Source organism: Oncorhynchus mykiss, chromosome 22 (genome assembly GCF_057628025.1).
Source record: "Oncorhynchus mykiss isolate SJ-2025 chromosome 22, ASM5762802v1, whole genome shotgun sequence".
Classification (NCBI taxonomy): domain Eukaryota; kingdom Metazoa; phylum Chordata; class Actinopteri; order Salmoniformes; family Salmonidae; genus Oncorhynchus; species Oncorhynchus mykiss.
In genome coordinates, this window is record NC_143043.1 from 20,445,020 (window position 1) to 20,457,499 (window position 12,480).

At 42.9% G+C, this 12,480-nt stretch overlaps 1 protein-coding gene across 5 annotated transcripts in view; it reads left to right on the forward strand.

The window, feature by feature from the left end:
• kalrna (kalirin RhoGEF kinase a) overlaps positions 1 to 12,480 on the forward strand; it is a 285,635-nt gene that overhangs the window by 101,116 nt on the left and 172,039 nt on the right. The window lies entirely within an intron of this gene.

Below are 12,480 nucleotides of genomic sequence, written 5' to 3' on the forward strand. Positions count from 1 at the left end.
TTTTACTATTTTCTTCATTGTAGAGTAATAGTGAAGACATCAAAACTATGAAATAACATATGGAATCATGTACTAACCAAAAAAGTGTTAAACAAATCCAAAATAGATTTTAGATTCTTCATAGTAGCCACCCTCTGCCTCGATGGCAGCACTTCTTGGCTGCTTTTCCTTTACTCTGCGGCACAACTCATCCCAAACCATCTCAATTGTGTGAGGCCAGGTCATCTCATGCAGCACGACATCACTTTCCTTCTTGGTCAAATAGCCCTTAGACAGCCTGGAGGTGGGAACCACACATGCAGAGATCATCCATGAGGGTAGGTAGCAACACATCTGCCACGCTGATCCTCAACACTGGAGCTTCACAGGGGTGCGTGCTCAGTCCCCTCCTGTACTTCCTGTTCACCCACGACTGCATGGCCAGGCACGACTCTAACACCATCATTAAGTTTGCAGACGACACAACAGTGGTAGGCCTGATCACCGACAACAACGAGACAGCCTATAGGATCCTTCCTATATGCATGCCCTAAGCCATTACAGTTCCAGCTGACTATCTTTATTCCACCAGGTCTACTCTGTGCTCGGTCACTATGTGGCATTTCTTATTTTAGATGAATTTGTTGCTGTCATACAAAGCCCAAAAGAAAAACGTCCTGCCCTGCGGGAGCTTGTCACGCCGCCTGTATTAATAAATGTGAACATAAAACACAGACCTCATCCCCCCTCCACTTCCTATTACTGAGTGACTTCCCCAAACGAAGCACTCCCTGACTAACAGGCTGACCACACGCGATGCGAGCGTTGCAAAATAAATGTAGAAATCTTTGTTATTCAATTATTGCACCCACACTGCTCGTGCGCCAATGAGCGTCTGCGTTGCCAAGGGCTAAAATAGAAGTCAGTTCAATTTCTGACGCAGATCGAGTCCTGCCTCTCCCATCTCCTCATTGGTTTATAGAAGCAGGTACCCACGTGCCATCTCCTCATTGGTTATACCCACATTGACTGAAAGACGAACGGTAATGCACCTAATTTATGAAAGTTGCCAATCGCATTATAAAGTCAAGAGAAGAAAAAGCCTGGAAGGAGGAGAGATGACTAGAATCTATTCGGTTGACTGTTTTATGTGTGGATTAATTGTCGGGTAGAGGACCTTGTGCATTTCAGGTGAAATAACAACTGAATGTTTATATCCCAGGACAAATTAGCTAGCAACAGCAAGCTATCTAAATAGGGCAAATTAGTTGGCAAGTGCAAGCTAGCTAAATTGCCATACATGTTTAATGCTTTGACCTGTCCCCAAATTAATATAATTGGTTCAGAATTGGTTTTGATATTTTAACCTGCGTGTCGTGATCGAGTTTGGTGTGGGGGGACAAAATACATTCGTCCACGATGGCGCACGCGCGCAGCCGGTTTGGGTTCCGTGTAACACACAGACGTTAGGGAGTCTAGACATACAGCTTGAACTAACTCGTCATCTATAGATGCTCTGCATATAAACTAAAGTTAAATAACACTTAACTCTCACGTTAGGGGGTGAGTGGCGCTAAAACATGATAGGCCAAACAATGCTATATAAGCCATAACATCTCACCCATCACATAAGTCCCAATTTCTGATCTTCTGATAGAAAAGACATAGGCAGGAAATTCAAACACATTCCTGGCCTGTATTTGGCCAATTAGCCGGTTGACACAGCCGTTCTGTATCCTCAGCCAGGGAGCTTGCTTGACAAGAACAGATCGGCCTCTTTTGGGTTGTTAAACGTGCGTGTTGATCTCTCGACTGTCACCTTAAACCGGGCTGGGAAGAGGAATCCATATCGGGTGTTGGCAGCCCTGCATTTCTTGCGTAGTAACTCATCATACTCTTTCCGTTGGTTCCTCACCTCCAAAGTAATATCTGGGTAGAAAGACACCCTGGCTCCGTTATAGTTAAGGAACTTTTGACTAGCCAGCTTGAGGATGAGATCCCTGGTCTGGGGATAGTGCAGCCGTACAATGAATGGCCTTGGTGACACGCCCGCTTTGTTGCCTGTGATCTGTTTGCGCGGTCGTTCAGGATGGCCGTTTTGAAGTGTTCACTCTCCGGCAATGCTGGTATCATCTCCGAGACAAATTCAGTGGGTTTCCCTTTCTCAGTGTCCTCCTGGATCCCAAATATTCTGATATTCTGGCGTCTTGAATGCGACTCGAGCATTTCCAATCGGGCTTTCAGGGTTTTGTTGTAATTTTGAACTTTGTGCACTGTTTCTCTATGTCCTGTAGCCTTTCCTTGTGATCGACTGTCATCTGCTGAACCTCATGCACCCTGCCCTTAGTTGCCTTCACAGTTTCAGTCAAAGTCCCAATACTCTCCACCTTCTTGCTTAGTGAGTTTATGGCAGCCAGTAGGTCACTTTGAGTAGGTTCTGTGGGGAACTCTTGGGAGCTAGCATCTTCAGCTAACTCCTCGTGGGTCGGCAGTGTTGAAATTGGTTCGTTGTCTATCTTATTCAAATGATCTCTAGAGCCCCCCCCCCCCCCCCCCCCCCAAGTCTCTTCTTCTTATTGATGTCCTTTAATAGTGGTTAATTTGCAGCAATTCAACCATGAAGGCCTGATTCACGCAGTCTCCTCTGAACAGTTGATGTCAAGATGTGTCTGTTACTTGAACTCTGTGAAGCATTTATTTGGGCTGCAATTTCTGAGGCTGGTAACTCTATTGAACTTATCCTCTGCAGCAGAGGTAAATCTGGGTCTTGCTTTCCTGTGGCGGTCCTCATGAAAGCCAGTTTCATCATTGCTCTTGATGGTTTTTGCAACTGAAATTTTCCAGTTTGAATGACCTTCATGTCTTAAAGTAATGATGGACCGTCATTTCTCTTTGCTTTTTTAAGCTGCTCTTGCCATGATGTGGGCTTGATCTTTTAGAGCTATCTTCTGTAAACCCCCCACCTCGTCACACCACAACTGATTGGCTCAAACATATTAAGAAGGAAATAAATTCCACAAAGGACTTTTAACAAGGCCCACCTGTTAATTGAAATGCATTCCACCTCAAGAAACTGGTTGAGAGATTGCCAAGAGTGTGCAAAACTGCCATCAAGGCAAAGGGTGGCTACTTTGAAGAATCTAAAATCTATTTTCATTTGTTAAACACTTGTTTGGTTACTACATGATTACACATGTGTTATTTCATAATTTTGATGTCTTCACAAGAAAAACTATTGAATGAGTAGGTGTATCCAAACGTTTGACTGATACTGTACGTGTATGTGCCTATGTGTGTGTATGCATATGTGTATATGGCATGCGTGCGTACATGGTTGTGTGTGTGTGTGTGTGTGTGTGTTAGGGTGCTGTCAGCCATTGATCAGGCCTGGCAGTGGGCCCTATGAAGTCAGCTTCAAAGCCTCTGTGTAGCTCTGAACAAAGACCTGCTTAATGAGAGTCTAAATGGCCAGCCAGCCCGGTTGGCTGGCCCGGAGAGCCAGTGAGAGTCCCCTCCGACTCCCCTCTAACTGACCCACCACTATCACCAACACATGTCGAGCATGGAAAAGGATAGCCCAAATGGCACTCTATTCCCTATATAGTGGACTTTTTTAAACATAGACTTATGGGACCTGGTCAAAAGTAGTGCACTATGTAGGGAATTGGGTGCCATTTGGGACTTAGCCAGGAGAGGAGTATTAGAGAGTGGGGAGCGGGGGATGGCCACATGGCACACTTCTAGAGCAGTGCTGTCAACCGTTAAGAAATGAGAGCCTCTCTCCTGATTCAAATCAAGAGCACTTTTGTGGTTTTGAGTTTCTCTCTCTCGGAGTAGCTTTACATCTCTCCGTCATATCCACAGGAGGTATTGGAGTGAGCTGGGTTTTTCCTTCGGTTCCCTTCTTTAACAAAAATTCCGCACATTAAATTAGACAAAACGACAGAAATGATTTGTTTGTTTTTGAATGTATTTTTTTGTTGCTTTTCAGTATTATGGTTTCATAATGAGTGGTGTGACTATGAATGTCAAGGGTTGTGTTGATACAGTAGCTCCAGATCACGATATCCCAGTGATTTGTTGCTGGTCATCAATGGTATTGATCCCCCATCCCGTACCCCAGGCATTTATTGGAATTCCCTCTCTGCATCCAGGACATTTTTATATCCTCACTATTTATAACTCTCGGATATGCATTCGCTAAGCTATTTGCTGTGATATTTTAGCAACAGTCTGTTTGTTTTGAGCTCTTTGGAATTAGCTGTGCTCTCGTGGGTCAGTGAAACTACAAACTGAGACGATGATGTCATTGCCTAATCACTTCAACATGTTCCTTCAATTAAAAGGGAATTAGCAAGTCGATGGTTGCATCCCAAATGGCACCCTGTTCCCTTTATAGTGCACTACTTTTGACCCCTAAGGTCATTAAGGACACATCCCAAGTTCATGAATGCTGCTTTTCACTGAAAATCAGTGTGGCAAAGCTAAAGGTCACAGGCCACATATTCATTGACTTTTCAGCCTATGTGAAAATTAGTGTTTTCATGTAGCACCTCATTTATTCAACACGAAGGAGAAAGTCATCAAATCAGTAGCTCTTGCCTTTCCTACTAGTATGACTGTGTCATGGCTGTTTTCTGTTATTCTTGGACCAGTGACCCATTGAGAAGAATAAATTGCAGAAAATAAAAAGGGTTTAATAGGGATGCTGTTGTTGTGGGAATTGCACGGTGCTGGTACAGATTTATTGGTTGCATCTCAAATGGCACCCTATTCCCTGCATAGTGCACTACAGTAGATATAACCAGAGGAACCTCATCCGCTAAGCTGCAGTAAGGTCTAGGGCAGTGTGAACAGACAACAACACAGAGTTACACATAGAGTAAACAATAAACAAGTCAATAACACGGTAGGGGAAAAAAGGAGTCTATATACATTGTGTGCAAAAGGCATGAGGAGGTAGGCAATAAATAGGCCATAGGAGCGAATAATTACGATTTGGCAGATTAACACTATTTAAATGAACATTAAATGATCAGATGAGCAGGTAGAGATACTGGTGTGCAAAAGAGCAGAAAAGTAAATAAATAAAAACAGTATGGGGATGAGGTAGGTAAATTGGATGGGCTATTTACCGATGGACTATGTACAGCTGCAGCGATCGGTTAGCTGCTCAGATAGCAGATGTTTTTTTTGTTTTTTTTATATTTTATTTTTGCATTTTCCAATTAAGAACATTCAAAACAAAAGTGAAAAAATATTAGACAACGATAGGACAAAGTGACAGTAACAGACGAGCGTAACAAAAAAAATAAAAAATAATAATTATATAAACATACAATAAGAACAAAAATTATAACGAGACATTGGATCACATATTATACATTACGTGTGAAACATTATGTGAGGATTATATATAGATTCAATCAATGAGATGTGGAGGGAGATTCTCCATATAGTCAATAAAAGGTTGCCAAATTCTGTAAAATGTCTTTAACTTATCCCTCAAGCAGTAAGTGATTTTCTCCAAAGGGATACAGCTATTAACTTCCGATAGCCACATTGCAACTGGCAGGGAGGAATCCAATTTCTATTTCAAGGCAATACATTTCTTGGCAATCGCTAGCAATATTTCTGTTAGCTTTATAGTATGGCTTTGCCTAAGATTGGTGTTAGTAAAGTTACCCAGTAGACAGACCTCCGGGTCTAAAGGGAATGCAACCCCGTGAATTGAGGATATGGTATCGCATACCCCCTGCCAGAAACCGTGTAGTTTTGAACACTGCCAAGTGGAATGGAGGAATGTTCCTTCATCTGAGCCACATCTAAAACATAGGGAGGAGATATCTTGGTTGAACTTGTGCAGTCTAGATGGGGTGATATAGAGCTGATGGAGGAAATTAAACTGGATCAGTCTGTATCTAGGTCACTCCATAGATCCTCATCAAGATCAATACCCAGATCTTTTTCCCATCTAAGTCGGGGTTTATCTAGCTCAGGCAGTGTTAGTCCTGACATAAGAGCACCGTATACACGGGAAATGATCTTGAACAGTGGTTGGTCTGCGTGGAAGAGTTGTTCAATTGGTGACATCTTAGGTAGGTTCCATTGTCCCTTGAGAGTCACCCTAATAAAGTTTTGTAGTTGTAGGTAGCTAAAGAAGTCCCTATTAGGCAAGTGGTATTTATGTTTCAGCTGATCAAAAGACATAAGAACTCCCTCCTCGTAACAATGTTCCAGAAGAGTGATCCCCTTATCAGACCATGGTCTAAAGTTACTATTCTGGGAAAACATAGGGCTCAATCTATTGTTCCATAAAGGGGTTTTAGGGGAAAGGAATCCCCCTCGTCCGAACAGCTCATGCAGTTTGCACCATGCCAGGACAGAATGTATGATTTAAGGGTTGTCTGTGATGGTTTTTATAGATTTTCTGTCCCATTTCTAAAACAATTCTGCCCCAGTGTCATCATTTACCTCAAACTTTTCAATGTTCAACCATGAGGGAGAGGGACCATTGTCAAACCTCTGAGCCAGAAACCTAGACTGTGCAGCCCAGTAGTACATTCTAAAATTGGGGAGGTTTAAGCCCCCTTGACTGTAATCAAGGGTCAGTTTATTGAGGCCAACCCTTGGGGTTTTGCCGTGCCAGATAAACCGTCTGGTCAGCTTGTCGAGAGATGAAAAAAATGCTGCTGGAACAGGGATAGGGAGAGATTGAAACAGATATAGAAATCTGGGCAGGACATTCATTTTAATTACATTGATTCTACCCAGTAGAGTGAGAGGTAAGTCCATCCATTTACAAAGGTCAACCTCCACCTGTTGCAACAAACTGGCCAGATTGATTATATAGAGGTTGATCAGATTACCATCCACCATTATGCCCAAATATGTGAAGCTCATAGGCGACCATCTAAAAGGAAACTTGTGCTTGATGGTATGACGGTCAAAGACAGACAACGGTAACATTTCGCTTTTATCAAAATTGACCTTATATCCAGAGAAAGAACTATAACACTGTAGTATAATCTGCAAGTGAGAGAGGGAATGTTCTGGGTTTGTTAGAAATAAGATAAGGTCGTCCGCAAAGAGTGATAATTTATGGGTATGGGGGCCCACCTCAAAGCCATGTATGTCAGGGCACGTTCTAATAGCCTCAGCCAACGGTTCGATGGCGAGGGCAAAGAGGTGGGGGCTAATTGGGCAACCTTGTCTGTTCCCCCTATAAAGAGGGAAATAGGAGGAAATAATCCCATTGGTAGCAATCCTAGCTTTAGGAGATTTGTAGAGTGATTTAATCAAATTTACAAACACGGTACCTAAACCAAACTTTTCCAAGACACGAAAGAGGTATGGCCATTCAACCCTATCAAAGGCCTTTTCAGCGTCGAGGGAGACTGCGACACTAGGTATTTTGTTTTTGTTAGCAAGGTGAATTATATCAAAGAACCTTCTGAGATTATTGGAGGACAATCTATTAATTATGAAGCCAGTCTGATCTGGGTTGACCAACAGGGGAAGACATGACTCCAGTCTCTTAGATAGCATCTTGGTGACCAGTTTACAATCTGTGTTAAGGAGAGAAATTGGTCTATAGGAGGCGCACTTTAGCGGGTTTTTCCCTTTCTTGTGGCTTACAGTAATCACTGCTTGAGAGAAGGACTCTGGAAAGCAATTGTCTTCTCTGGCTTTTTTAAGTACCTCCATAAGGTAGGGGACAAACAGCTCCCTAAATTCTTTATAGAACTCTGGAGGGAAGCCATCCTCCCCAGGAGATTTATTAGAAGGTAAGGATTTAATGGCCTCCAACAATTCAGGAACTGAGAAGTGTTCACTCAGGCGCTCGCTGTCTTCCCCTGACAGGCATGGGAGGTTGAGAGAGGAGAGAAAGGAGTCAATCTCTGATAGATCATCGCTTGATTGGGAAGTGTAGAGGTCTTCATAGTATTTCTTTAAAGTATTATTAATTTCAGTAGGGTCGAAAGATATCTCATTAGTAAGAGTTTCTCTGGCATTAATTGTCCTCTTACTTTCCTCTGCTTTCAGTTGCCATGCCAATACTTTGTGAGCTTTCTCTCCAAGCTCGTAATAACGCTGTTTTGATTTAGTGATGGCCCTCTCAGCTTGATATGTGTTCAGAATATTATATTTAAGTTTTTTATTTACCAAAAGGCTGTATAGATCTTTAGTCGGGCCTCTTTGGTAGGTTTTCTCTAGCTCGGAGATTTCAGATTCAAGGGCACTCAGTTCCGCACCGTGTTTTCTCTTCAGCCCTTTAGTATAGGAAATAATCTGTCCCCTCAGATAGGCCTTCAATGTGTCCCAAAGAATGAAGCTGTCAGGAGCAGAGGGTTTGTTTGGCAAAGTAAAAATATTGATCTGCTCTTTGATGAATGCACAAAATTTAGGTTGCTTTAGGAGTGTAGAATTTAGTCTCCATCTATATGCTCCATTTACCTTGGTAGGAATGGAGATTGATAATACCAGAGGAGAATGGTCACTAAGCAATCTGGGGAGATACTCGACATCTAACACTCTATGAAACAGTTGTTTTCGAAAGTAAAAAGTTATCTATGCGTCTTGTGTGGGTGTGAATAAAAAGAGTAGTCCCTATCCTGTGGGTGCAACTCCAGATGTCTAGTAAATTGAGATCTTTCATGAATGGCATGGTGAGCTTGTCGGCTTTGGTAAGAAGTGAGGGTTTATCAGAAGACTTATCAAGAACTGTATCTAAGCAAAACAATTTATCTCCTCCAACCAGTAGCCATCCTGGTGGTGCTTGAGCAACCTGAAGGAAGACATTCTGAATAAACATATGGTCATCGAAGTTAGGAGCATAAATATCCAATAGGGTCCAAGACTCTGAAAACATATGCCCCTGCACCAAAACAAACCTGCCAGAGGGATCAGAGATGGTGTTGTTGACGCAGAAGGGGATGTGTCTACTTATCAAAATTGCAGTTCCTCTTGCTTTGGAGTTAAAAGAGGATGCAAAAACTTGTCCTACCCATTCCCTCTTCAATTTCTTGTGTTCACTGGCTGTAAGATGTGTTTATTGTAAAAACACAATGTCAGCCTTTAATTTCTTCAGGTATGTATAGACTCTTTTCCTTTTAATCGGGCTGTTAAGACCTTTTACGTTGAATGTGACATATTTTAGTTGATTAAGCATAGGTTGGGTTTCAAATATGTAACTGAATAGAAATCTATCATATGCAGATAATTAGGAAATGTTTCAACTTTGGTTTGAGCACAAAAGTGACCTGTGTGTCTCTTTAGGAAGGAAACAATAATAAAAATCCCACCCACCCCGATTGTCAGACTAAAACAATCCCAACAATCAAACATGAATACACTTGTAGAGATATGTTGCTGCTCGCTTTCCATCTTGCTCTTACTAGCTAAACCTTGGCGTAAACTAAAACCCGCGAGCTCTCTAAATTGAAAACAAACGTTGTGAATAGATATTTATGGATGAATATTTACTGCCCACGGTAAGGGATGCTTGAGTCTCTTTTTGAAAGATTAAGATAAATGAGGGGGAAAGCAGTGGGCCTAAGCCCACTTATAGCTTCGCCCAGTAGATATGGACTAAACCAAAATATACTCTCCTGTAAATGTAATAGAACTCTTCCCGGAAAGATACGGTTAGTTGAAAATGAACAAATCAATTATAGTGACCGGGAGATACCAGCAGTTCAATCCGGATAAGAGAAAACAAACAAACTGCATTTTATCCCCCAGAGAGACCGTCCTGGCTCAGACGTTGCTCAGTTCTTTGAGAAAAGTGTGCACTTCTCCCGGTGTGTTGAAGAGATGGTTTCGGCCTTTGTACTGAACTTTCATCCTCGCAGGGTGGATGAGGTAGCCGGTGATGTTCTTCTCCTTCAGTGCTTTGGCCACAGGTCTGAACTGCTTGCGACGTCTGGCGAGATCCGCGCTCATATCTGGGAAAAGGCTGACCCTCTTTTCATCGATGGTGATGTCCCCTTTGGCTCTTGCGAGTTGCAGTATCTTCTCTCTGTCTTGGAAACGGAGGAACCTGATCAGGACGGCTCGTGGGGGCTCATCTGGCCGGGGTTTCGGCTCTGATGTTCTGTGGGCGCGTTCGATTTCCAGCGGCTTGGTAAAGTTGATTATGCCTAGGACCTCCGGGATCCATTGAGTGAAGAAACGGACCAGGTCACGGCCCTCACTGTCCTCTTTCAATCCCACCACATGGATATTACTACGTCTACTCTGGTTCTCCATCTGATCTACCTTGTTTTTGAGGCATTTTGAGGCATTGTCCTTTTGCAGTTGTATCAAGACCTGGTCATGTCTAGCGATGGTATCTTCAACTGTGCTAATGCGCAACTCTGCCTCAGTCATTCTCAAAACGAGATCATTCATGGAGGATTTCAGGTCGTCAATGGAAGAATGGAGTTCAGCCGATTTCTTATCAATTTTCAGAGAAAGACCTCTGTTACCATCCTGAATTTCCCAGAGAAGAGTAGCCAGCATAGCTCCGATAGCTAATGCTATTCTTGTTATGAGGGCTATGAGGGCTAATGCTATTCTTGCTAGCTGTAGCGTTATCGTTATCTTGGGAATCAACAACGTTTTGGTCGTCCTTCTTGCCTCTCGGTCGGAGGTCCATGGCTCTTTGGGAAGGTAAGTACTTGACAATTTATCAGCCGATGTTAGAATATTGTTTCAACGTTGTTATTTAGGTAAAAATAGAATAACTTTGAAGAGCTCGGTTTATCAACGTCTGCTCAGCTCCGCGGCATCACGTGCTCCCCCCAGATAGCAGATGTTTAAAGTTGGTGAGGGAAATAAAATCTCCAACTTTAGCAATTTTTGCAATTCGTTCCAGTCACAGGCAGCAGAGAGCTGGAAGGAAAGGCGGCCGAATGAGGTGTTGGCTTTGGGGATGATCAGTGAGATATACAGTGGGGCAAAAAAAGTATTTAGTCAGCCACCAATTGTGCAAGTTCTCCCACTTAAAAAGATGAGAGACGCCTGTAATTTTCATCATAGATACACTTCAACTATGACAGACAAAATGAGAAAAAAAATCCAGAAAATCACATTGTAGGATTTTTTATTAATTTATTTGCAAATTATAGTGAAAAATAAGTATTTGGTCACCTACAAACAAGCAAGATTTCTGGCTCTCACAGACCTGTAACGTCCTCCACTCGTTACCTGTACTAATGGCACCTGTTTGAACTTTTTATCAGTATAAAAGACACCTGTCCACAACCTCAAACAGTCACCCTCCAAACTCCACTATGGCCAAGACCAAAGAGCTGTCAAAGGACACCAGAAACAAAATTGTAGACCTGCACCAGGCTGGGAAGACTGAATCTGCAATAGGTAAGCAGCTTGGTTTAAAGAATTTAACTGTGGGAACAATTATTAGGAAATGGAAGACATACAAGACCACTGATAATCTCCCTCGATCTGGGGCTCCACGCAAGGCCTCACCCCCTGGGGTCAAAATGATCGCAAGAACGATGAGCAAAAATCCCAGAACCACACGGGGGGACCTAGTGAATGACCTGCAGAAAGCTGGGACCAAAGTGACAAAGCCTACCATCAGTAACACACTACGCCGCCAGGGACTCAAATCCTGCAGTGCCAGACGTGTCCCCCTGCTTAAGCCAGTACATGTCCAGGCCCGTCTGATGTTTGCTAGAGAGCATTTGGATGATCCAGAAGAAGATTGGGAGAATGTCATATGGTCAGATGAAACCAAAATAGAACCTTTTTGGTAAAAACTCAACTCGTCGTGTTTGGAGGGCAAAGAATGCTGAGTTGCATCCAAAAAACACCATACCTACTGTGAAGAATGGGGGTGGAAACATCATGCTTTGGGGCTGTTTTTCTGCAAAGGGACGAGATCGACTGATCCGTGTAAAGGAAAGAATGAAACGGGCCATGTATCGTGAGATTTTGAGGGAAAACCTCCTTCCATCAGCAAGGGCATTGAAGATGAAACGTGGCTGGGACTTTCAGCATGACAATGATCCCAAACATTTCAAGCATTTCAAGGTCCTGGTGTGGCCTAGCCAGTCTCCAGATCTCAACCCCATAGAAAATCTTTGGAGGGAGTTGAAAGTCCGTGTTGCCCAGCAACAGACACCAAAACATCACTGCTCTAGTGGAGATCTGCATGGAGGAATGGGCCAAAATACCAGCAACAGTGTGTGAAAACCTTGTGAAGACTTACAGAAAACGTTTGAACTCTGTCATTGCCAACAAAGGGTATATAACAAAGTATTGAGAAACTTTTGTAATTGACCAAATACTTATTTTCCACCATAATTTGCAAATAAATTCATAAAAAATCTTACAATGTGCCAGAGGACCGGACAACATGCCCTCCGATTTGACACACTGAACTCTATCTGCAAAGTAGTTGGTGAACCAGGCAAGGCAGTCGTTAGAAAAACCGAGGCTACTGAGTCTGCCGATAAGAATATGGTGCTTGACAGAGTCGAAAGCCTTGGCCAG